The sequence below is a fragment of the Tiliqua scincoides genome, chromosome 3, assembly GCF_035046505.1.
Source record: "Tiliqua scincoides isolate rTilSci1 chromosome 3, rTilSci1.hap2, whole genome shotgun sequence".
In the NCBI taxonomy this organism is placed as follows: Eukaryota; Metazoa; Chordata; class Lepidosauria; order Squamata; family Scincidae; genus Tiliqua; species Tiliqua scincoides.
The window spans coordinates 133870238-133895954 of record NC_089823.1 but is presented as its reverse complement, the minus strand read 5'-3'; the positions used below and the strand labels follow the sequence as shown (position 1 = coordinate 133895954).

The 25717-nt window shown below is 40.7% G+C and overlaps 1 protein-coding gene across 3 annotated transcripts in view; it reads left to right on the top strand.

Annotated features, from left to right (window-relative positions):
• Window positions 1–25717, top strand: part of NDST2 (N-deacetylase and N-sulfotransferase 2) — a 139403-nt gene that overhangs the window by 51978 nt on the left and 61708 nt on the right. The window contains exon 1 of one of the 3 annotated variants that reach the window (XM_066621133.1): window positions 8330–8417. The exons of the other annotated variants lie outside the window; for them this stretch is intronic. The gene's annotated coding sequence lies outside the window, so the exon portion shown is untranslated. Of the gene's footprint in view, window positions 1–8329; window positions 8418–25717 lie in introns of those variants that run through there. 3 annotated transcript variants of the gene reach the window in all.

Below are 25717 nucleotides of genomic sequence, written 5' to 3'. Positions count from 1 at the left end.
CCTCCTAGAGCATCTCCTGCACTCTGTTGAGCCTCTGCTTGAAGATCTCCAGTGAGGGAGAATCCACCACCTCCCTAGACAATCTGTTCCACTGCCCAACTTTCCTGACCATCAAGAATTTGTTTCTGATGTCCAGCCAAAATCTCCTCTTTTGCAGTTTGTATCCATTGGATCTAGTTCTCAGAAGCAGTTGAGAACAAATTTGTCCCTTCTTCCATATGACAGCCCTTCAGGTATTAAAGCATCATGCATAGCTTGGTCCTGAATCTTCAGTTTAATTACTCCTCCTTACTGCAATGTAAAAACTAGTATACACTAAGTCCCCAATTTACATCCTGGTTACATCCTGGTAAAAATGGGCATAAGTTGGAACAATACTATAACGTCTGTGCGAAAGCATGAGATGGCCTGTGCGAAAGCACTGATGTGGCCATTGATAGCTCAGAATATCCATAAATTGGACATCCCTAACTCAGGAACCCAGTGTCTTTGGATGGTTAAGATACTATAGTAATATCAGGAATATCACTGTGTTGTGTCATCTCCAGGCAGAGTTGAACAAGCAAACTGCAGGTCAGTTGCCTTGCTGTTACAGATTATAACAATTAGTATGACAGAAATTAAGTGCTATGGTTGCAATAAATTCTGAGTCTTCTGTTGATGGAGAAGAGCTGTGTTCAAGCCTGCCTTTTCAAAATATACAAAAGTAGCTGATACTTGTTTTTGTTGCTATGTAGCTACCTCTCTAGAACTTGTTCTCAAGCTTTATCATTACTGAGTCTCTGATTACGCATGAGTTGTGATGTATGTGTGCTGGTTTTTAGCATCTTTGCTGTACAACAGTAATAGAGGCTGAGCTGAAGTCTTGCCCTTACAGAGAAAATAAAAAGGAACACAAACTCTGGCAAAAGAAGTGTAAAAAGGTAACAGGAGTCAAAGAAAGACTTTGAGGAATCTCTTGCCATTGGGGGACAGTCATGGAGGCTTCCTCTATAAGGGGTTGTTTGTTCCCTTACCTAGGGGCTGCATTGTAGCTGCTTCAGTGCTGGAAAGTTGGATAGGATTGGGCCCTAAGTCACCAGGCCCAGGTGGCATCTGCTCAAGAATACTTAAGGAACTAATGAATGAAGTTGCTGATCTTCTGGCTAGAATATGCAACTTGTCCCTTAAAACAGTCCACTGTGACAGAGTATTGGAGGATAGTTAATGTCGCACAAGTCTTTTAGAAAGTAAAGGGGATCTGAGAAACTGCAGGCCTGTCTGACTAACATCTAGGTAAAATTATGGAAAACCTAATCAATGATAAAATTTTAAAACATTAAAAACAAGCTTAGTTGATGGAGGTCAGCAAGGGAGCTTCTGCAAGGGTAAGCCTTCCCTCGTGAATCTTTTAGGATTCTTTGAAACAGGCATGCAAATGTGGATTTGCATGAACCTCTTGATATTTGTCAGATATATATGTGTGGTTCTTACACATTTAGCACCGGGACCCACTTTTTAGAATGGACCCACTGGAAGTGATGTCATGACCAGAAATGATATCATCAGGCAGGAAAATTTTAACAATCCTAGGCTGCAATCCTACCCACATTTACCCAGGAGTCAGTCCCATTTACCGTCATTGTTAAAAGAATATACATAGTAGCTTGTTAAAAGTACAGGTCTGTAACATTTACCCAAAGGCAGTCACAAACCAGTTCAATATATTAAAAATGAAATATTGAATGGAGATCCACCTGAAATTGGCTTGCAACTCACCTAGTGGGTCCCAACCCACAGTTTGAGAAACACTGATACATGTATATCTGAATCTTCAGAAGGTGTTTGACATGGTCTTCTTACATGCTTATGATAGTATTAAAGATCAGTTGGTCTAGCATTTCCATCTCAATTAGCACTTTACTTTCATCTTGAGAAAGTGTTGCTCTGGTTTTCACATCTTTCTTGATTAGTTTGAAAAGTCAACATTCTCCAGAGTCCAAAGACCAAATCTGACAAACGTTAGCAACCACAGCAGATAAGAGAGACCCTTGTGCTTCTGTTTGATAATGTAGCAGTTTTAGATTGACATCTGATAGGTAATGAGATCTATATGCACATCTGATTCTGCTTATTCACCAACTGTGGAATATGTGAAACACAAGTTTGTCCTGTGTCTGATGCTCCTAATAATACATTTAAGACTTGAAACTGTCCCGAGACTATGTTCTCTTCCTAAGATTTTATTGTTGCTGTTTTGAATTGTATTATGCTCGTGTGAATTGTATGCTGTTTTGAATTTTATTATACTCATCCCATTTGCGACTTATGCCAAGCGTATGGCATAAAAATTGTCTGATGAACTTGTTCAGACAATTTGGGGAGGGGGGAGTGAGAGAGAGACTGTATGCCCTTCTGATGATGATTTTCAGTGAAGCCACTTGGAAACAGCCTCTTACTTTGAAGCTTCTGCCCTACCATGTCACTGAACATGTTAAGTGCTTCTATCATACTATTCTTATTATGGATGTCAAATGACTTTCCGGACCTTCAACTTTATATTTCATGATGGATAAGCATGAAGGACATTGTACTTAATTGAATTCTCTTTCAATTTTAACAGATACTTTAGAATGCTGTTCTAAAAAACCATATGGTGTTGCTTCTTCCACTTTTATGAGTATCCAAGGCTGCAAATGTATTCCCAATGGAACATAGAGAGCATCTGAAGAAGAGTGAGGATTCAGTAAAGTAGCATTTCTCCAGGCCTTTGAGTGGTAGTAATTTGGTACATCATGGAGGTGTACCCAGATAACAGAAGACATTTAATGTGGTAGTTATCTGTATATACAGAAATAACTATACATGTATTGTTTAATTATCTTCCTCCATATAAAAATAAATACAAATAATAGACAGAAAATGTTTATTCACATGCATACCACTCATGCTTCACAAACATTTTCTGGGAATTTGTTAGAGCAGTGTTTCTCAAACTGTGGGTTGGGAACCACCAGGTGGGTCACGAGCCAATTTCAGGTGGGTCTCCATTTCAATATTTTATTTTTAATATATTAGACTTGATGCTACCATGGTATGTGACTGCTTTTGGGGAAATGCTGCAGATCTGTAATAATAATAATAATTTTATTTCTACCCCGCCTTTCTCCCCGAAGGGACTCAAGGCGGCTTACAACATATTAAAAACAATTTAAAAAACAAATAAAAACATATTAACACATACTAAAAACAGCAGTCAGAGTAAAAAAAATAGGTAAAAAGAGCATAGAGCAGCAGCAAGTCATAAAAGAATCAGGCCTGTAAAAAAATATTAAAAGATGTTAAAAAGATGTTAAAAGGCCAAGAACTCAGAAGGCCTGTTTAAACAGAAGGGTCTTCAGGCCTTGCCGAAAGGTCTCAAGAGAGGGAGCCATTCTTAAGTCAAGGGGAAGGGAGTTCCATAGCGTTGGTGCCACTACTGAGTAGTGCCACTACAGTGCCACTACTGTACTTTTAACAAGCTACTATGTATATTCTTCTAACAGTGATAGTGAAATTTACTCCTGGGTAAGTGTGGGTAGGATTGCAGACTAGGATTGTTAAAAAATTTTCTGCTTGATGATGTCACTTCTGGTCATGACATCACTTCTGGTGCGTCCTGACATTCTCATTCTAAAAAAGTGGGTCTTGGTGCTAAATGTGTGAGAACCACTGTGTTAGAGAGTACATTTGGCATGCTGAACTAAGAGAGACCTAAAGCCACCTTCTTGATTTATTTAGATATGGAAGGATGTGCTGAGAATGTTTTTGCTGTAAATAATAATAATAATAATAATAATAATAAACTTTATTTATATCCCGCCCTTCTTCCTAACTGATAATACAAAGCAATTGTATATCTCCTATAAACTGTAAACTATCTGTAAACTGTTTAAACTCCTGTAAACTATCTTCTGTAAACTGTAAACAGCAAATCTCCTGTAAACTGATAATACAAAGCAATTTATGCTTTGGGGTCATCTCCGTATCTTTAGGTACTTTCTAAGACTATGGAGAATATCTACCCTTCTCTTGGGAAGCATAATCAAATACCGAATAGACTCTTGTGGCTAACCAAATACTCCTTATGCTAGTGTACAGAACTGTGATAGCCTAGCTCCCAGATTGAGTGTCATAGTTTGCACTGTTTTTGGAAATATATATACTGTTTGAAGTCCTTGGACTTAGCAGCAACCCTTTTATGCTACCCTATATAAATAAATAAAAATATGTATTTTATATCCTACCTTTTAGACCAGCATATATAGAATAAAACATGTTTCAATAATTAAAACTGAGATGAAACTCTACCCTTAATGCATCAGAAAAGTCCAACAATAAACCAAGAAACCAGCAAACGTAAAACTGCTCCTCTCTTGGCTGTTACTATCAGTAATGGTCTCTTGTCATTGAAGAGTGCATTTCCTTTCTGATTTAGACTACTCCTGTGTTCCATTTTGGCTTCATGTGGAATGCTTTACTGAGGTCCATATATGAAGATTTTTAAGCTTTGACTATCAGGCAAAGAGCTGGAATCTGTGAGCTGTCACTTTCTCCCATCTCATTATTATCATCCTCACTATTAAAATATTTACTGCTTTCCAGCAAAATTACAAAGCAGTTTGCATAGCAAAATAAATGAAAAATAATGGCTCCTTGACTGAAAACGGCCTGTGTTTTAAAAAGACAACTAGGAGAATCCCATAAAATTAGTACTGGGAAGGATGCAATCCTGGAACAAATAGGGGCAGTTACGTTTCCCATTCTATTAAAGGTGTCACCTTGCCCAGTTACTGGAGGTTACATGTTAACATCTGAACACAAAATATTTCCAAAGCTTACTAGATAAATTAACTTTGAACTTGATATGTTCTGCAAGTATGATAACTTGTAGCAACCAATAGAAATCTCTCTCCGTATGTTCATATACCATCATAATAGAGTTGCGTATTGCAGTCTCTTTCCCCACCCCTACCCCAAGTTGCTTTTTAAAAATGTCCTTTCAAAAGAACACATAGCCTTTGCTTAAAAAGACTAGAGAGGTTCTTGTAACAAGCTAGCGATGCAAATGACAAAAGCCCCATGTGATTTACTCTGTTTGATGGATAGTGCAGAGGAGGCATTATCTGGTGGAAATTGAAATGAATGATTATGGCAACGTTTTGCCCGCCTTGGGAGCAATGTTCAAGTGACAGGGCCATTGCACAGTCTTCCATTTGTTGCCATCTTTCATCCGAGTCTTGGAGCAAAGGCTGAATTGAAGAGGTGAAAATATAAATTGTAATCTCTTTATTGTGTGTACAATCAAACAGGGCACTATTTAAAATGCTAGAATAAAATGCTGTCATAATATGTATTATCTCTAATCCATTAGCCTAAGAAATTATTTGAAGGAAAGTCTGATTACATTTTGTGCTCAAGATGTTTCTCTGAGATCAATGTGGGGCAATGCTTCAGTGAATGCTGTATTTGAGGTTTTAGCTTTTTTATCCTCTTCCTTTCTCCCCACAAACCTGACTATCACTCTTGATAGTTTTATTTGTCAGTGTTGCCATGTTTGTATAAGCTGATGAATCATTTTCACAGCTGTATATGTGCACATATCTGCATTATGTCTAAGATGAAAGGAGTACACAGTGACAGCAAAACCACCACAGAAATAGGTTCTGATAATAAGGGGTCAATGATAGTTAATCTCCAAATCTCCAAGCCACTTTGGAGATTAGGTTCTGGTCTACAACTTGAAGCACCCAGTTCATGCTGCTTTGTGTCTTATCTGAAACACATGCATAACTGGAATTTAACTGTACATTGTAACTCCACCTATAGTTTCATAGGCCTGAGTTTCAGTCCTAATTGTGTGACAGTTGCTCATGCTAAAACAAGGGCTCTTGCTAGTTCATGCTTAAAAGATTAAAACCAAGGGGTTGTTTTAAAGGGGAAAGAAAGCTTGTTTTGTAGAAAGCTGTCACATTCTAGTAAAATCTAGGAAATAAATAAATGCTTTCTATTTTTCAATACACACAGAGAATTGAATTACATAGAGGGGAAACCCACTCTGCAGAAGCCACAGAGAGTTGACATGGCACCTCTCAATAGCAATAACGTTTGAGGGAGACAAACTCTGGAGAAAAGAGCTTATGAAGAGCAGCAGTATCTTGTCTTTCATCATTTTGCTCTTTCAATTATAACCACATTTCAGATTTTGTCCATGTACTTTCCACTTTCGTCCAGTTTCATCCAACCTTCCATAACATTTGTCAGTGTTTTGTTGGTCTTTTATTTCTGTTTATTTATGTTTTGCATGCATTTGCATGTGTTATGTAGTTAATTTACAATTAGCTAAAGAAGGCTATGCTTTGATGTTCATTCATTTTTTACTTTCATCCATGCTCTGGTCCTTAGCCAGATGAAAGTGCAATGTAATGCTGTATGTTACTTGAAAATTTAACGTATCAGATAAATTATTTTAATTACATTGTTTATTTTTATCAGCTAGAACAGAGGTTCTCAAACTGTGGCATCATGACACCCCAGCCTAAGAAGCCTTGTCTGTGCCCCCTTGAGAGGCGTTACGAAGGGGAAAGCAGTGACATGATCCTCAGTATCATGCTGCTGTTGAGTTCAAAGGAGGGCTTTTATACTCACTGATAGCAGCACTGGCTTCCGGGGGGGGGGGGCAGTGATACCTCTGCAGGGCTCCCCAAGCAGTAGAATATCTTTAAAAAGCAGTCGCGACTCACTTCTGGTTTTATGATTGCAAACCAGAAATGGATCTGTTTACTTTATAAAGACATTCTAAAACTTTAAAGACATTTTTAGACATTCTAGCATGGAGGCCAGAACAGTGAGTACAAAAGTCCCCCTTTGTTCCTGGAAGCAGCATGGTCCTGGGAATCGCATAGCTGACTTCAACCTTCCCCCTCAGTGACTTGCAGTGGTTCCCAAACTCCCAGAGAGTATAACAAGACAGAACAACAAACAAGACAGAACCTTCTAGAATGAGCAAGTACTGAACTGAGTCCCCATATTGTGACGACTGGAGTGCAGGAGAAGAAGTTTTGAGGTGGCATGAAGGAAGTAGAACTGTGATGGGTGGAAAGGTGCATGGCCCTGGTGGCAGCAGCGCAGATTTGCTGAGTGTTACATTTCTTTTTGATGGCTCAAGTTACTTTGCATTAGTGCTGAATCATTAGACTTTTTCAGCAGCTTCATGGGCCAGGTTGTGTCCCAATGGATAATCTAGACTTAATTGTTTGTACATGGGCCTGTTGTTAAGTTTTAAAATGTAATCAGTGCACAAATGTTGATACAAGTTAAATTGCTTATATGATTCCCTTCAGCTTGACTTGGGTGTACCCTGGCTTTAAAAAAAAGTGATGGCTGCTTTCCCTTAATTTCAGGGTTCTGTGCTTTGAGAACATTTTATTCAGTATTTGGTGCAATGATTTACATTCAAAATGAAATAAATTTGGAGTGTAGCCCTTGGGTGGTGGCTGGCGCTCTTTCCCTGCAAAGTGAGATTAGGTTGGTGCTTGTTGTCAGTGCAGAATTAGTAGCTTCACTGAAAACTGGCAAAACTTAGCTGGTCCTAATAAAGTTAGTTATTCCTCAGCTGTTACTGGAAACTGAGAAAGTGTAATAGAAATCCTTTCCTTCCTTTCAATGTGCTGATCCTGGGGAGAGCTGAAGCAATCAATAGCAGTTGCTCTTCCTTCAGTTTCACTGCTGGGGCAGCCTGGGAGAGTAGGAAACAACTTTGCTTCCTGTACCCCAAAGAGAAAGCGCTTTGCCTCAATCCTTCGAAGTTCTGGCATGGAAAAGAAAGAGGGTGGGAGCCTTCTCTTTTCTCACTTGTAAACAAGTGAAAGCATGGGCAGAGTTGGAATGCTCCTGTCCTTTTCTTGAGGTTGCTTTCCCCAGACCAGCTCTCAGTGCCCCTTTCGACGTCCCTCCCATCTTCCTCTCATCTGCAGTTACCATGGAGAATGAAATGCCAGCTTCATTCAAGCTGCTTGCTGAATAGGTTTTGAGGGTGATGGATGGTGAGAATCTCTTATCCCACCACCTCCCTCCTTTTCCAAACACCGCCCCTGCCTGGTTCTTGACATTTCACTTGCCAGAGAATGGCTGTCAGTGAGAAGAGTCTGAAAGGGAGGCTGGCAGTATCCTGCTGTGTTGCTCTTTCAGTTTTGTGGATGAGATCAGCAACCGTGAGAAGGTCTTGGGGACTTAACTGCAAAGCCTCATCCGCAAGCAAACCAGCTGAAGCATGAATGCTCACTTGGGTGTCTGCTCCTTCCACATTCTCCAAAACATGCTGGGAAAGCACAGATGAATCCCATTTCTTGTGCCTCTTTTTGGAGGGTTATGCAAGCTCTGGTAATTAAGGGGAAAAGGTAAGCAATGCTTTGTCCAAATATGACAACTAAATTGCATATTTTGTTGGATAGTCTTTGCTGTCTTTCACCAAAGCGGTGGTAAAGCTGGCATTAGCATGTCTTTCATTTAAACAGCCACTGTCCTTATTAATGTTAAGTACTTTGTATAACATTAATGGCTTGGTGTTTGAAATGCCTCTGCCTCAGCCCTTCCGTTTACAATTTTCCTTAATCTTTCTGTGTGATTTAGAATTTTAGTAGGGGTCTAACTAGCTTTTGCCCCCCCCCCAACTGAAATGAAGGTTTTAGTGGTTATAGAAGGTTATTATCAATTATGCTCAAATCCACAGTAGTCTGAAAATTGTAATGTAGTGATAACTTTGTGGCTCATTTGAGCAAATTGATGACTCTCATTCTTATCAATCATATGGAGTTTATATCCTCGCTATGACCACAAGAGAGAATCATTTCTAGAGCTAGGCAGTTGTTACGTGGGACAGGGAACCATTTTCTCACTCATCTTGCTCTTTGAACTTTTTTTGTTGAAAAGCAGTGTATAAATATTCTTTAAAAAAATTTTTTGATGATTTATTGTTAGTGTGGCTTCTCTATGCCATTATATCAAGTGATCAAGAATTTTTATCCCACAACAGTATAAACTTGTCTTTCGCGCTAGGGAATAATTAGGTAAGTAAATGTTATGCTGTCTCTGAGGGGTGTTGTATTGTCTGTCCAAGTTTTTATTTCCACTGAGTTTGCAAATCCTGCTTGATTCTGGGTTGCTGTTCTACAGCTGGGGTTTTCCTAATTCTTTTAGTGAGGATGTTTTTTTTTCTTTTAGGTGGGTAGTTCCCAAAGTTGCTAATTCAGTAATGTGACTTCCTCCTGCAGTTCAGAAAGAGAAGTATATGTGGGGGAGCAGGGGACACATCACACACACTGCCTCTTACAAATTTTTATTTGGTGCTCCAGAGGGATTTTCCTCTCACGCCATGTGTGAATAATCTTTGGAAAGAATGATGCCATACTTCACACTTAACAGCACATACTTCTGCTGTTATGAACATATTGAACTGACTAGGAGTATCTTCCCTCCTACCACCACACAGGCACACTGCCTCCAGAATTGCTCAGCTCAAGCAGCTTCTCTTTGCACCAGATTAATTGCATGTGAGATGAAGTAAGGGAGGAGCCCAAATCTGGCACACAATGCAGGAGAGGAGGGTTCGGAGCAGAACTTTAAACCTGTACCTGAGATTTGATGCCTTTAGGCTATAACCTGAAGTTTTATCAGTGAATTTGTACCCTTTTGATTCCTGCCTATTTTTCTGCCCAGAACTGGATGGCCTTCAGTTTGCTTTAAGCATATCTGTCTCGTGGCTTCTCTCTTGGCACACGCTTTCTCCTTTCTGTGCATGCGGATTCTCCATTTCCTACCATGTACAATTTCTTAGCTACATTTTATTTTTGCTGACACTATTGGATGAGGAGAACATCACTGCACACTGAGCAAGCATCCTTTACCTGAAGGGGGCAGTGTAGCTAGTAAGCTAGCCAAATGGAATGTAAAGGTTTCCCCTCTGCCAGTAAAGTTCTCTTTGGTATGCTAATGACAGGGTATCTTTCCTTCCTCCTTTCAGAAATCCTTTTCCAGCTAGAAAACAAGCATGTAGGATCTCCCTGCCTTCCCTCCTCCAAACAGAGTTCTCATACATAATTTCCTTTTCTCTGTGACCACATGCCTTGATGTTATCTTCTTAATTGATAATTACCAAACCTTGCTGTGTAAACCACCTCTGCTAACAGCTGTGAACTGTTTTCATGAGTTCCCTTTTTCTGATTTGGCAATATTTGTAGGCAAATGCATTTGGGACCTATATCCCCCTAAGGGGATATTGCACTTACCCCATTACTAGCTGTGTGGCAGCTCAGCAGCATTTCTGGATGCACAGTGCTGGTATCATACATCATTACTGGACTTCTGGGAACTCCAAGCTGCAGAGTTTTGCTTGGCTGGGCTGGGGTTTGAGCTGTGTGACCCTGCAGCTCAAAGAGAACAATAGACTTCCTGATTCAAAGCCTACTTTTTCTGTATGGTGGTGTTTCCTTCTAACTAGCATTCAGCCAGTATTTAAGATGTAGTATCAACTGCTCTACTAAGCAGCTTCTTTTCTAAGCAGTAGTCACTCTCACTTTCTACAGATGTTGTTTAAGCTCAGAAATAATTCTTGTGTATGGAAAGAAGCATAAAATTTTTAGACTTCCAGTACATGCATAAATCAGTTTTGCTTTCCCATGTACAACTTTCAGCACAATCCTAAACATGTCTACTCAGAAGTAAGCCCCATTGTGTTTGTTGGGATTTACTCCCATAAAAGCGTGTATAGGATTGTAGTCTTTCTCAATTAGCATTTCTACTTTGCTAGTCTGTATTGACTAGCATTGGCATGTGCAGTGGTTGACTTACTTGAAAAGCCTATTGCACCAATACTCAGTGCTCCCATGAACAAAACCCTGCGCATTTTCTGCTACTACAGGCTAGAAACTTCCTTCCTTCCTTCACACTTAGCATTCTAAATATTCTGCCACAATTGAATTAATAGTCTCTGTACAGATTTGCATATACCTATATTCATTCTAACTTGCAGAATCTGTTTTGCTTTTTATAAGAATTTTAGATGTGTTCAAGAACTTGAACATAACCAGTGGAATTTTTTCCCTTTTCCCTTTGAACAATAGGGACTGCCACCTTCGCAAATACCCTTTTTAAAAAAAATTTGTCACTATTTCAAAAGAGGATTGCCCTGTAGCATGGCAAACTTCAAGAACCACAAGTCCACAGCTTCCACAGAAGTGCGGAGTTAGTGGCATAGTTCTTTAGATCCAGGCAATAATCACTAATTTTTTTTAATGGTTTGTTTCTGTATTAGAGCTGTCATTTTTGGAAGCAGGGAGTGTTTGGGGAAGAATGCATGACCCTGTTTTCTTGCCACTTTCTCTCTTGGGCTTTGCCACTATTATTCTTTCTTTCAGTGCTGCTGACCAGATCCTAAAGCTCACCAGCAGGTGTACTTTTGGCATAGGATTGTACCCTAAGTAGGGCTTACATTAAGAAGCAAACAGTGTAGTAGGCATCCAGGTATACTTCATTTGTATAGAAAGAAAATCTGAATTGTTGACAGAGTTGAAATATTTTCCTACATATCTTTGAAAAGACATGGGCTTGTTCCTCAAGTTTCTGTTTCACAAAGGAGCTGTGTGATTTATTTCAACATCTCCTTAATTGTGCACTTTGCAGTCTTTTCCGGGAGGGCCCTGACCCCCACCTCCAAGGTGGAATTTTCAGTGTCACAGAAGCACCTTGGAATGCAAGTCCTGCTTGGCAAATTTAGGCTAAGTTTACTCTCTTCTCATTAAATGCATTTTAAACCACCTAGGGCACAATCCTAACCAGGTCTACTCAGAAGTAAGTCCTATTTTGTTCAATGGGGCTTACTCTCAGGAAAGTGTGGTTAGGATTGCAGACCATGTTCCTTAAAAATGTAGACAATAAGAAAATATCTAAATTGTGGTGTTAAGTTAAAACATTTTACTTGGCTATAAACACCACAAAACTGAAGCTTTTATACAGTGGGGAGTCAAATTCAAGGTATTGCTTATGCAAATTAAGGTATTGCTTATGCAGCCTAGAATTTTTAACCGAAAACTCACTACCAACATTTTCATTATCCTTATACTAAAGTGATAATTCTCTTATCTAAAGAATGAGAATCTCTTTACCTTTATGTACATTCCATTCTAATCTGAAAAATGGAAAGGATATGAATTTCTGAAGCCGTTTCTGAATTCTAAGCACAAATATCAGTGATTCGCTATGGGTGGTTGGCACAATTTTTCAGTTGTGCTGAAAGCTGTTAACGTGTTTAAGAGAGACATATAGTTGAGACAGATGTGCTTTGCAGATTCAGCAAGTTTGAGAAGGTTTAATTCACTTTGACGGGGAGCCTTGTATGTCTTTTAGCTCCTAGTTTTAGGGCTCATATATCCTACTTAAGAGCAGTCAAACATACAGTTTGGGGTGAGAAACCAAAATGACTAGCTTAAGAAGAGCTCTGCTAGGCTGAGCTTCTATATAGCGCTACATCTTATTTTCAGCAGTGGGTCAACCGGCTGCCTTTAGGAAAACCTGCATGCAGTGCATGAAAATTACAACCCTCTCCTGTTCTTTTTCTCTCAGTGACTAGTACAATATACTGAGATACAGTATATTGCCTATGAAGTTCATTACACAAAGGTGTATTTCAGTATTGCCTCCACTCACTGTGGAGTTCTCCAGGGTTTCAGACAGGGTTCTTTCTCGGCTCTTCCTAGCAATGCCTGGGGTTGTCTCAATGCAAAGCTTGCTCTCTGCCACTTAAGCTGTGGCTTCTTCCTTAGCCTTGAGATTGTGTTGGGACATCCTGGATAGATCTGTCCTCTGTGAATTAAAAACTTATTACTGTTACTGCACTTGGTCAGTGAATTCATGGTTATCTATGCATTATATACAGTACTTTCTTTATAGTGTCCTGAACCTACCACTGACCATTTTTAGTGTGTAACCCCAAGTTTTAGGGTTATATGAAAGAAACTGCAGTCTCTCTCTACTTTTTCCAGATCATTTATTATTTTATAAGTGTCTGTCAGGTTCCTCCTAATTGTTTCTTTTTTCTAGGGCCCAATCCTATCAAACTTTCCAGAGCTGATGCAGCTGCAATCAGCCTCAAGAGACAGGAACAAAAGTTCCCTTAACTTGAGGAGGCCTCTGTGACTGCCTTTCCATTGCAAGCTGCAGCGCACACCCTGTTGGCACAGTTGCATCTCTGCCAAAAAGCTGGATAGGATTTGGCCCCTAAACTAGAAAACCCCAAGCACTTTAGATTTACACAGACACTTGAGTATAAGTCTATTCCACAGATACGTCAAGGGCAGGTTTTGAATCAAAAACCATGGAATTTTCTATGACCTCAGGATGTTGGGGAAGGAGGTTAAATTTTGGGAGGTCTGACTGTAGTTTTGTCTGATTTCATCCGAGGCCAGATCCTGAACGGTAACCTACCAGTAATTGTTACCCAAGAACTGACCAATTTCTATTAATAATATAGTAAAAGATCCTAAGGTACATTGTTATTCATTAACTTTTTAAATTCTGATCTTCACAACTTTTTTGTAAACACTATCGGAGTAAGTGCACTGTAAACAACATACCAGCAGAACCATTAATCAGTAAGCCAAGGTTCTACATATAACATGCAACATATAACACATAACTGGCAGCATGCTATTCAGTTCACAGCAGAGAGATAAACAACCAGGAATGACTGTGAGCAAGTGCAGCTACACATAGTTGCAACCCAATTTACTCAGAAGTAGACTCATTCCTTTCCATGGGTGTTATTCTTCAGTAATGGTCCACTGAATTGTAGCCTGGGACTTTGTTTCAAATGGAAACAAGGATTACATCCTGGTGTTTTAAAAACCAAACCTCTGCCAAATGTTTGCAGAATGGAATGAGGCTGCAGAAGGGTCAGGTGTGATCCTGCCAAAGAGAACAAGGCTTGCTTGATTTAAATGGAGGTGTTGGGCCCTGGCTTGCTTTTTTCTCTGAGGAGTAAAAAGGTTAACTTTGGCTGCAGCTTGCATTGGTTGCCCTGCAGCCTAACTGGTGACAAATATCTCTGCATTGTCCTCTTGCTCCCCTCTGGGCTTCACCTGGATCAGCGATGTGCCTGAACAGCCCTGACCCCTGAGTGACCTCACAGTTAAGATTATCTGCACTTGATTAATTGGCAGAAATTTCTCGCCTTGTAGGCAAGTATCTTTGGTGCCTTGTTGGGAAGGTGCTCCAACCCTTGACTACTTTGTATGCTGTTTGTTTCTTTTAGCTTTGAGAATAATCGCTCTACTTTTAAGTCGCAGAGAGACAAAAGTTCATCTTCACACTCCTCAGAGGGCAATGAAACATTTGCTGTGGTGAACAGAATTGTGAACATCTGATAATGCCTAACATGGAATCTGTCACAGCTCCCATGGGAACTCAGATCCCATCAATGTACAGATGTGTGCCCCTTAACAACTTTCTGGCCAATGACAGGTTGCATTTGCAATGGCCGGCACTGGTTAGGAGGTTGCACCCCGCCCCAAGCTGAGGGGAGCTCTGCTCCCCTTGCCTCTGGAAGTTTTTCTGAGCCTCCCAGAGGCAACGTGCATCTGCGCACTGCCTCTGCGAGGCTCAGAATGCCTCAGTCGCACAAGAGACGTGATTTCCGGTTGCCCAGTGGAATCTGGAAGTCTCATCTCTTATGCGATTCTGGCATTCTTAGCCTCGCAGAGGCAGTGCACAGATGCACACTGCCTCTGGGAGGCTAAAGCTTCTGGAGGCAAGGGGAGCAGAGCTTCCCCTTATTTTCTGAGATTTTGCATAGTGTCAAACCTCGCCTGACTGCATCCCTGTCGTCGCCAGTTTGCATCCCTGTTGTTAAGCGGTGTATGACTATATTGTAGAACGGGAGTTTGGTGCTGGGAGGGGGGCTCTTTGCAGTGTGTGCTTGACTTTTTATCATCCTGAATAAGTTGGTGTTAACTGCAAAGTTGTTTTCTTCATTGTTCACTCTGCCTCCTCATTTTATAAATACAAAAAAATTTGCAGTACAGATGTTTGGATAATCCTACTGCTTTTCATTGACAATTTTCACTTCTGTCTTTACTTATTGTTATTTAACCGTTGTGTATTCATAAGGAGTTTGGTGACTCCTGGCGACTCTTTGGCTGGCAAACTGCAAATATGAATCTGTTTTTTTCAGTTATTATTTTTATTGAGTGTATTTTTGAATGACTCACACCTGACCCTGACCTAGTGAACCCATAAGAAAAAAGGTTACAAGTGCTGGTGCCTTTTATGGGCTATTTATTATTCAGTAGGTATCAAGCTTCAGCACTTAAATGAATGTGGAACTCACTGACTGATCATTGGAACTGATCAGAAGCTGTTTTTTGTATCCTGAAATCTAGGTGTGTTGTAGAAGTGCCCTTGCTGAGACTGTCATTCTTGGAATGTCTGACAGAATGAGGACTACCTTTGGATACATTGAAATACTCTTCAGCAACTCAATCATAGCAACAGGTTTTGGGCTATCTTAGAGTCAGAAGTCACCCTGAACTGAAAGTTTATCACTTCTTATCCAGCACTAGCACCATCCACTCCTTTTAATTTATTAAGCACACTTACTACATGATTTTCAAATGCTGTAGATAGATCTTGATCAAAATCAACCAACCTGCCATCCAGTGTCTGAACATTAAATTCTCTGGCCATTGTAAAGCTGAGCCTGTTGCCAGTGCTTTGAACTATTTAAGATAGACAAAATATTTTTATATATTGTTTCTATCTCAGATGATATATTAGTTGTTGCTCTTCAATCCCTTGAATTAGTTTGGCTTGTGCTATTGGACCTTGACTGACTGCTCTTACCTTTTGGTATCTTCACACCAATGTATGTGTAATTATGTAAAATTTCATGGCATTGGTATCAAATGAATGCAGACTGCACAGAAAAGTGCATCTCTTTCATCTTGGCAGCATGCAGTCTGGTGTAGCCTAGACTTTGAGCACGGCATCAAAACAAGCAACAGTGAAACAAAATACAGTGGAGAGACTGTGACAAGATGCACATTAATCCATTTAAAAGAAACACTATTTCTGTAACCTCAGGTTTCTGAGTCGTTACTTGTTTTCAGTTTATCACAAAGCCTGAGAGCATTGGAATAGTGTGGGAGGTACTGAGGTGCAACACAAAATCTGCCTCTGGTTAATTGGATACAGTTGGGAAGATTGAACATAAAAGGCCAGCTGCTGGGTATTTCACATTTTTTTCACTGTGAAGTTGTGTCCTTTAGGCTAGTTCCAAAGATGCTTGGCTTGTTCCTTCCAAAAGCTGTTTTTTTAATGGGCTGATTGTATATATTAGTCCTCCATGCTGTCTTTTGATTTATAAATATATTTCATATATTTTAGGCATGCACAGAAGTAAATTCCAATATGCCTTCTTTCCTGACCAGTAATTTCCCACCACTTTGCAGCTAGGACTATGTGGTATATACCTTTTGGAAATCTCTTTCTAGTGTTTATCAAGTTCTTAGCTTGAAAAAGTTGCTATATCTGATAAATCTGCTGGGGGTATTTTATGATTTATATGAGAAGTAAGTGCCTGAAATTCATAATTTTAGCTTGATGTAGTTTTAGTTACCTTCAAAGTCTTTGCTGTTTAAATAATTGATAACTGTGCAAATATGTATGTGCGGCTGGCAATCCATGCCTGACTGGAAACATCTTTTTAAATAATTCTCATAATCTTAGGTTGATGCTCACCTAGTGAAACTCACAGGACAAACCTAACTCAGGACAAACCTGAGATTTCCCTGGATTCAGATGTCATGGCAAATGCCTGTTGGTTCCAAAATAATAATGGAAGTTTACAACTTCATGAGGGGAAGTGGGAAGAGTGCAAACCCAAGCCTCATGAATGCCTTTTAGGACCAGGATAAAACTATCGTTTTGTGTGGTACCTGAACCTGGCCTCTGTATTCTGTCTGTTCCTTGAAATGTTTAAATATTTCAATTACGACGCAATGAAAGTGTGAGAAGCATATTGGTCATTAAACAGTTTAGATCAGGGGTGTCAAACATAAGGCCCAGGGGCTGGATGTGGCCCGCGGAAGTTTTTTATCTGGTCCTCAGGCTCTCAGCAGCTGAGCAGTGCTGAGATGTTACTGCTGTAAGGGCAGCCCACATGAAAATTGGCTCTCCCATATCCTGAATAATGACATCACTTCCGGCCCTCAGCAGGCATCATGAATGCTGTTCGGCTCTTGGTGTGAAACGATGATCTGTCTAGTTTTCCCTATGAGGGGGTGGTACTAGCACTGATAGCACAATTAAAGATGTTACTTTCCTTAGGAGGTGTAAAGCTAACATGTAAGCTAATAAACAAGAGTTGAGATGGGGATCAGGCCTCCAGATTTGCCTTCTGGTCCCTTTCATATGTGCCTTTCCTCCCACTCCATTTTAGTGTTAATAGCTGACCAGCATTAATTCTAACACAAACCTGGGAGTGCTCTGAAACTAGGATTTATAATTAACTAAATACAGGGTAAGGGACTTAGCAGGCACTAGTTGTCATTTGTGAGTAAGAAGAAATAGACTGGAATGGGGGAGGGAAAAACACACAATTCTGGAACTTGATCCCAAGATACCGTAACCTAATTAACTCATTTTTGCCTGACCCACAGATGTACACATTTGGTCCCTGTTGCATATATGCAACGGGCATAAATGGCTTTTAATGGTAAGCTAACATTCTGTTTTAATAAATACTTCAAAATATCTTCTGTTGGATTTCTCTTTCATTTCTGTGATCTTATTTCCCTGTTCATATTCGTGGAATGTAAGTGAGTTGGCTACAGCAGAATGCAGTGTACGACATGAAAACAGTAGACAGTAAGGTAATTCTAGTTGTATTGCAGGAACTGGCAAGATAAGGAGTTATGATTGATATTTTCCATGCTCAGTCTCATGTATGCTGCGTCCCTTGCCAGCAGTTTATCATCATTCAGTGATACACAGTGTGTGCGGTCTCAAAAGATTGTCTGGAAACAAAGAATTTGAGCTGCTGCAGACAAACCCAACTCATGTTTCCTTCTGTTAACATGGTGAATATGATTATTTTGAAGGAAGTGGATGATGGGCTGTCTTTTTGGGAGCTTTTTATGTTGAAATATTCTTGCTTTGAGTAAATGACCTGTCTCTTTTCATATTATGGTCTGTCTGTACTGGAAAATGAAATGACCAGTTATATGACTGTTATGAATTATGAATTTGTGTTATGAATTAATATGAATATTAATTATCATTTTGCCAATAGCATGCTTTATAGTGTGCATGTGATCCCAACTACAGGATGGTAATTAGCAATCCAAACCTGCCTGTGAGTCAGTGTCACAAAAGAGCCATAAAGCCTGTTTGTAACTACTCATGCGCCTGCTTACCCACCGGTGCTGCATCCAAGAGCAGTGCTGGCCAAAGCAGGTAGGCTATTGCTGACCAGCACAGGGGCTTTGGGAGGGTGGCGGGGAGGCAGGGAGGGAGCATTTCTAGGTGAAGGAGGACAGAATGGGTGGGGGGGCAGATCAGACTCAAGATTGATTATCTTGGTTATCCTGATATAACCAAGGTTATAGGAGGCAAGATTGGTTATCCTAACCCCTTCCTGGCATTAAACCAAGCTTCCCAGATTTGCAGGAAGCAAAAGAGAATTCCTTAACTCATCTGGCTAACTTTCCAGGTCCTAGCATTAGCTCAAGTGTTAGGGTTTGGGACTTGCACTTACTGTAGAGTAAGTGGATATCTGCTGTGTTCTAGCACTAAGGTTCTGTTGCCAACACTGCTCCTTCACATGTACACATGTGACCTACACATGTCATGTGCACATACACAAATACCTGAAATTGGGGGAATTAGCAAGCCAAAGGTCAAATCTAGCAGTGTGACAAGGTTTGGGATCTTGGATGAGCAGTGCAACCAATCTCAAAGTGCCTCAAAAATTAGGCTAACAGTAACCACAAGACAGTGCTTTTCAAAGAAGATAAAGAGTTTATTAAAGATATAACCTTTTGGGGAAAGAGAGAGAGAGAGAGAGATAAAAAAGGGGGGGGTAATCACCTATCCTAGTCTGCTGGTTTGCTTGAGTGTGAAGTCCTTCTTGAATAGCAAGGCAAGGCTGCAAAGTTCCCAGGTTCTTCCAAAGTGAAATGCCAGGCTGTACTCCTCCACTGCCTCTGGAATGAACACACTTTCTCTTCTGTCCTTGTCTTGCTTGTGTCTTCTCCTTGCTGTTACTTGTCTTGCCCCTCTCTAATCTGCTTCCAGAGCAGGGAAGTTATAGGACTTTTCACAAAGGAAACAAAGGAATACCTGCAGGACAAAGGAGTTTGGAGAGCTTCTTGAGTGATGCAAGACTTCCCAGCCTTGATTGATTTTTCCAGGAAGACACAAAATAGCTTGATGGCCCATCCAGGAAGTTTCTACTGAACAATAGTGTGGCAGCATGCTTATCTCAGGTGGAAAGACTTCTTGGCCTAGAGTCTGAAAAGGGACTACCCATTTGGGTCATTGTAATTCAATTTAACATTCAGGCAGGACTTGTTCTTGCTAGCTATTGTTTGTCAGACCTCAAGCACCCAGATTTAATCAACCATAGAGGGGGCCTGTCTTGGGAGCCAGCAAAATATCTTCCCTTTTTACTTCAGAGAGGCCTCCCCGACTCTGAAACCAAGATGGAGTCAGTTTAAATTGCACACAATGTTTGGGGAAAGAGGGCGCTTGTGACAGTTCTCACAGCTGAAAACACCTCAAACTTTCCTGTCCTTGGGCTTTAAAAAAACCCAGGTCTGATGATTTCCTATCAAAGACCTAGAATGCTGTAGGAGGATTTTCTAGCAGCTCTGTGACTGCAAAACCTGCACAGAAGCTCCTAGGGAGTTAAAAGTGTCCAAAAAATAAGGAAAAATAGGCATATCATAAGAGAAAAACATTCTCATGTTCATTACAAACATTGTTCCCTATACAAATGTGTAAAATATATTGCTCAACCTGGGGCTGAACTGGATGTCAATTTTTATTGTAAATCTTGTGTGTTATGGCACAAATATTACTTTCCATAATAATTTATTATCAAATTAGAAAACAGAGAACAGCACATTCACATGAGTAGTTCCATGGCAATGGAAAAGACGGAACTCCTTAGGAATTCCTTAGGAATATACAGAGTATATGCTGTATACTCATACTCTGTATGAGCAGGCATCAGTTACGCAACAGGTAAACAGATGGAAGGGAAAAATCATACCCTTAGAATCAGGGATACGCCAAGGATGTCCATTGAGCCTGCTCCTCTATGTTTTGGTGTTAGATCTGTTGCTGGCCATACTCCAGGTAGAGCCCAGAATAAAGGGAATCACCATGGGTGGGGAAGGGAATAGTGCAGAGGCTGGGAATGCCATAAAAACGGTAGCTCACGCAGATTATGGTTAGAGACGTGGGTGAGATGGAGACATTGAAGGGAATAATAGATGAATACAGCAGGGCCTCGGGAATGGTGATAAACAAGGATAAAACCAAATGTTATTCTCTTGGGTCGAGGGGGAAAAAACATAGAGGTGAGGGCCATGGGGGCTATTTTTGAAACGGATGAAAGAAAACGAGGTTCAAAAGGTGGAATCTGTAAAAATTTTAGGTTTAATTTTTGAACTGAAACAAAGAGGGTGGGAAGAGAACTGGAAACTGTGGACCTCTAAGGTGGAGGAAAAACTGAAGAGGTGGAAAAAATGGAACTTGAACCTGTACCAGAGGGCGCGTTATGTCAACGTGTATTGTGTTCCAATGGCGTCCAATTTGCTGGCGATCTATCCCCCGCCGAAATAGGTGGTGAACAAGATTACCCATCAGGTTTTTGTTTTCTTGTGGGGCACTGCCTTCTTCCCTCTTGCCCGAGCGATGGCATATAAGAAAGTGAAAGGAGAACTAGGGTTTTGGGCCCTGGGACCTTTGTTCTTGGCGACCTTTGTCTCCTATAACTTTGGCAACTGGGCAAAATGGAGGCAGAGGCCACAGGAAGGGGGAGCCTTTGCATCTGTATGGGCCCAATTTGGAGACACTTGGGAAAAGATGACCTGGGGACAGAAATGGTGGGTGAAAGAAGAGACAGGCTACGTACTCACTCAGGCGATAAAACGATCTTTGCCGGAGTACATGAAGGTGGCAGTGACTCTGATGAAGGAGATGGGGCTCTCAGCCAAGCCATATAAAATCAGTGGGCTGGAAGGGAAACAAGCGTTACATGTATGAAACGACGGTACAGGAGTTTATCATGAGGCCTCACCAAGAGAAACAGCAAAGACGCACCTTTCCGTGTACCTCTTGCAGGAGAAGGTGGTGTACAGTGCCTTTAGCGAGAAGAGAATCCCCTTTAGTTTATGGGAATTAAGGTGGAGGGCTTTCCATCAGGTTCTCAGGGTGGGAGTGGCAAACCCATGGTTGCAAGAAGATCAGAAGAGGTGCAAGAGGCCGACCTGTTCGGGGTCGGAACCCTCTAGATTGGTAGGCAACCCGCCGCTGATAGAAACGGTAGCCCATTTCGTCCAGGAGTGTATGCCGGTGAAGGAATTGTGGAGGGGCGTAGCGAGAGCCTTTAAGTGGCCCAAACTGGCCCAACAGGCCTGGGAGACTATCATCTCTGGGAAGAAGCCGGCAGGAGGTATGAGGGGACGCAAGAGGACGAGTAATGCAGGACAACAAAGGGGAAGAGACGATAGGTGGGAGGTGCCGTGGTCTACAGTAAGACTGATAAATCTATATGTCCTTTTTGCACTGGGCATCCAAAGGGGCAAAGAAATAAAGGAGAAAAAGTCCACCAACACGCAGGGATGGGTCCGCTTTGTGGTCTCCAGAGTATACGGTGTTGCGGCTTACGAAAGGGTGAGAACCAGTCAAGACAGGTGGAAAAAGGTGGGAGTGGTTAGATGGGGTGAATCCACCTATAATGTGATGTATCTGTTTAATAGTTAAACAGTTGATGTAATATGTCTGTAGTTGAAAATGTAAAATGTGATTTCTTTCCTTTGTATTATTTATTGTAGTATGAAACTTTCAAAATAAAAATCTATATTCCCCCCCCCCCCAAAAAAAAAGATCTATATTTCCCAGAGTATATGCTGATTTGTGAATTGGGCTATTCCTTTTCAAAAGAGAGACTAGTCATTTTTAGTCATCTTATGAGACCAGGAGGGAGGGGAGGCCCTATAAGCAAATATGCAGCCTTATAAATTAGTCTACATTGGCATTCTGGTTCTGGTTAGAATTGGGAAAGTGTTTGATGTGTGAGTCTGATCCTATAACCAAGTGCCACCTTCTTCATGTGCATAGCACATCCCCACACAGATATCTAGGGTTAGGACAGCAGTTTTCTCATAGGCAGAAATCCATTTGATAGCAGATGTACATTATAAGATAGCATAGGATTCCCTACAGCAGGGGTGCTCAATAGGTGGATCGCGATCTACCGGTAGATTGCGAGGCAAAATGAGTAGATCACTGAGCTGTCTCTCCAAACTGTTAATATGTCAGTTTCGTCTAGTGACTAGACGAAACTGACATATTTAGCTGACACTAAACTGACACTGAAACTGACACTTTAGCTGCTCTTCAGGCATGCAGCAACAAAACTGACGAAACTGACTAGACTCCAGCAGGGGCTCCATACATTAAAGGGGGTGTCTGTCAGATGCTTCCTTCCCCCCTGGTAGATCTCCGGGCCTTGCTGCGTTTCAAAGTAGCTCTCGAGCCAAAAAAGTGTGAGCACCCCTGCTCTACAGCATGTTGGAGGGCTTCTGAACTGATGGTTTTAAACTAGTTATTAACATATCCCCATAGTCTGTGGATAGACATGTGGTCAAGTTCTTACTTTCTTTTTGGCTCCCATAGCCTTGTGTTTTAGATTATTGATGAAGCAGAGGTGTGAAATGAGATGGAGAGAAATCTACTTGATGTATTTCTTGGCTGCTAAGAGGCCTGATGAGCATTTTTTGAGACAGCATTAACCATAGTGGAGATTTTTTTTTTTGAAGTGTTCATACCCTTGAGTTCTTTGCCTGAGCTGCGTAATAGTGTATGTTAAAAGGAAATGAGATTATGCCTGAAATGCCTAATATATTAAAGATTGTAAACCCTTTGGGAACAGAAGTATATGTGCTTGGGAAAATTTACAGAGAGCGTCTCCAAGCTATGGAAAACATCATGTTATAAATCTAATAAATATAGGAGAAGGTTATATGGTTCAGAATGGTGACCATCTTCGTGAGGAAAAGGCACACATTAAATTTAGAAAAGATGTGTGGTTCATACTGTGTGCTTGAGAAAAGAAAGTGCATCACCTACAGGGTGCCCTTGGTCTGTTTCAGAGTGAGTTTTTATGTCAGTGTTGAATTTCCCCCATTAACCACTGTATAGATGTTGTGGCATCTTTCCAACCTGCCTTTTCTTTGCTTCTGCTGCATTGGCACTGCACACCAAATTCCCACTTTAGAAGGAAGCGTTTCTCAATAACTGTATTCTAATAAGTATTAAGCAAGTTTTCAAATCTGATGACTTAATATGCTGTGGAATGCTAACATGATTAGCTTCAACCAGAAGATGTAGCAAGGTAATGTGCTTTTAATGCCACAAAAACTGTCTCAGCCAGATTGGAGAAACCTCTAGTTGCCCTTTGCACAAACTTGACCCAACGTTACTACTGAAGCTGAATTTTTGTAAAACAACTCCTGTATATAGTCTATTGTGTAAATGTGTTAAATTTCCTGGAGTGAAATCCATCCCTTCTCTCTCACACACATGCACACACACAGAATGTAAGCCCATCTACTTGGAGCAGAAAAGCTGGTTTCAGGACCTGTTTAAAGCAGCTGATGAAGACTGTTCTACCGCAAGTGAGCTCCCGACTCTCCTAAAAGCATGCCAGAGTACTTGCTAATTAGAGCAATGCTCAGGTGTGGATTATCTGTTAGCTTTTTCCTCCTAAAAACTGCAGTGCTTGGTTTTTAGGTGTCATTTGTAGTCTGCTATGTTGATAGTATATGTATTTTTTTCCCTTTTTTTATTTTTATTTTTATTTGGCTTCCCCTAGCTTTTTATGTATGAATTTTCTCAATGTGTTGTAACTGTATGCCAATAAAGGTAATGAAACTGAAACTCCTAAAAACTGCTGCTCTTGGCTGCCAAAGCCTTCCACCCACAACACTTGTCAACAATGCATGTCAAACAGCAGAGCCTTGTGCCATTTCTTCCCACACTTATCAGCATGCTCAGCACTGTGGGCAGTAAATGCCACCATTAAAGATGGTCAGTGTTTTACATAAGCCATATGAATGAATAGAAATTCCTAAGCCAAGCAGTGTACTCAGGCACCAGTCTTTTTGAGAAGTCAATTTCCTTACAGTTCCACACTCTGCCCATCAGACATTCTCAGTGTAATTGTGTTCAAAGCTTCTTAAGAGTTGCCAGTGAAAACCATAAGTATGCCAGGTGCTTTGTACACTGTTCTGGGGTTTAAGCATCTCTCTCTCTCTTGGATACACTTACTGTTGGAAAAGTTTTAGATTTGGTATCATTGATATAATGAGGACTGCAAGCTTGGTGTTGGTCATCTGCTGACCATGGAAGAATGGCTGGCTTCCACCAGAGAAGTTCTGTATCTCAAGCAGGTAGACTGTATTGAGTCCCTGGATGCTCCTCTGACTTTCTGAAAATTGAGTCATGTTTGTATATACTTCTGAAGCTGCAACCAGTCTTTCTTGTTCTTGTATAGAATTCTCAGAGGGGAAAAAAGACTGCAAATAGTGTTTCAAAATCCAAGAACAACATTTTGAGAGCATTTGTTCTACTTTTCGCTCTGTTCCATGGAATAGGCCTGAGTACACATTTCATACAACTAGGCCCTTTACATTGATAGTTGATCTCTCCACTGGTGTCAGTCACCCATATGCACAGTCCCTTAGGTGGAAATGTGTTGGAATTTCTCATTTCTGCTTTCAGTAGGAAGAACTGTATACATATTGAAGCGTTGTGAGCTTTCAAGTACTAAGTTAAGACAACTCTTTGCTAGAAGACTTTTGGGGTGCTCTGATAGGTTTTGATGACATGTGATTTCTGTTCCCTCATATTTTAGTTGTGAACTTGGTTTGTTTTTATGCAAAATTGATTTACATATGCATCTTAAACTGCTTTGGAGATTTGAAATTTAAATATGTTTTATACAGTTTTCTCCTCAGTTTCCAGATTCCATTCTGGAAAAATGTGTTCCTAAAGTCTTGATGTTAGGTTGACCTGAAACAGCAGCATTAAGAATTGGTGCCCCCTCCTATCCAAGAATTGCCCTGGAGGAAGTTCTCCTCCCCCCATCTCAAAACTAAAATTGAAAGAGGAAAGTAGATTTGAATTGTTTCTGTGGGAACCCTGAACATTATAAAGCTATCGTGCATGTTGCTTTGAGCACTCTGAGTGCTGTGTGACCTTTTAAAAACTCAGCAGTATTAGAGGATCCCTGAAGGGAAAGTACACACCAGCCTGCTGCTAAAGTTCTGCTGATTGTTTTTCCTGTAGCCATTTAAATATTTATGCTCTAATAGAGGAAATGGAAGAATTCCAGAGCATAAATCTGGAGCTCATATCT